Here is a 1,283-nt window from a genome sequence, read left to right on the forward strand (position 1 = left end):
GTTTCGTCGCTTCCAAGTCTCTCCATTTGCTTTGCCATTAGCCCCAATGACTGTTTTTCGTCAAGCTACTTTTGAACCTCAATGCTTGTCTGGTAAAGTTTTCCTTTTTCTCACTGTCATGTTTTTAATGAATCACATTGTATGTATACAAAAGTAATAATAAAACATTATTTAATGTTAATAGTTTGTTAACAAACCCTATGTTCCTAAGCTAGCTTCAATGTTCTTTTAAGTTTTATCTGCCTTTTCTGCTCCAAAATTGCCAATTCAGTATGCCAAAAAAAACACATCAGTATATAATCTTGCAAATTAACAAAACAAAATCTGAGTACCTTTTTCTTCTCATTGTTAAGCTCCCTCTCATCGGTTTCCTTTAAATCTTCACGTGCTTTATTCTCTTTTCACGCTATTCCAACAGCCACTGGATCTGTTTATGCTTAGTGGTAATCATTTTAAGCTGATCATCCGCTCATCTTTATAGTGAACTCTTATCTTTCTTTAGTAGCAAATAAAATGTCAAATTTATTATGCTTTTGAATTGTTTATTTATCTTAGGCTTCTAAAATCTAATTTTACTTAAGTTGCTAAGAGCATTCTCAACCTATTCCGTATACTTGTGTGAGAGGGTTTTGTAAATTATATGGTATGGTTTTGAGTGATTGTGAGTAGAGGAGAAAGAAAATGATATATGGGAAAGTTAAATTTGGTGTTTCACTTTTCATACCGTATAATATTTTAATATTTTTTAAAAGTGGTTGTAAGTGAAAGAGAGAAAAAAAGATAATGCTAAAGGTATAAAAAATACTATTTAATTAAACAGGAAAGATAAAATACAGTGAATTTTAGTGTAATTATATGATATATATGGATATATGGTAGGGAATGGATTAATAGTTATGCTATGTATATTACTATTAATAATAAATCAACACTGAAACACAATGTTTCTCTTCAATATCTAGGCTAGTACTCGAACCAAGTGATGCGTACGTATGATGCATGTTCGTGTTATGTCGTAAAAAGGAGCGTTCAAACGCGAGTATAATGGAAAAGCCCTTTTGCATATATAGGTTTTTTACATACACACGGCTTTCCAATCCATGGTTCAGTTAGTTGTTAGTATATCCCAAAAAGCTTTTTTTACATATACACCACTTTCCAGTCCATGGTTCAGTTGGTTGCTAATATATCCCAAAAATGGTTTTTTTTACATATAATTGCCTTTCCGGTCTTCGTTTATTGCTAGGTTCTTCTATATATGTATCTTTTCAAGTGTGTTTAAT

The sequence above is a fragment of the Bidens hawaiensis genome, unplaced genomic scaffold (genome assembly GCF_021521415.1).
Source record: "Bidens hawaiensis isolate Kalapana, Puna unplaced genomic scaffold, B.hawaiensis_p1.1 tig00013250_1, whole genome shotgun sequence".
NCBI classification, from domain to species: domain Eukaryota; kingdom Viridiplantae; phylum Streptophyta; class Magnoliopsida; order Asterales; family Asteraceae; genus Bidens; species Bidens hawaiensis.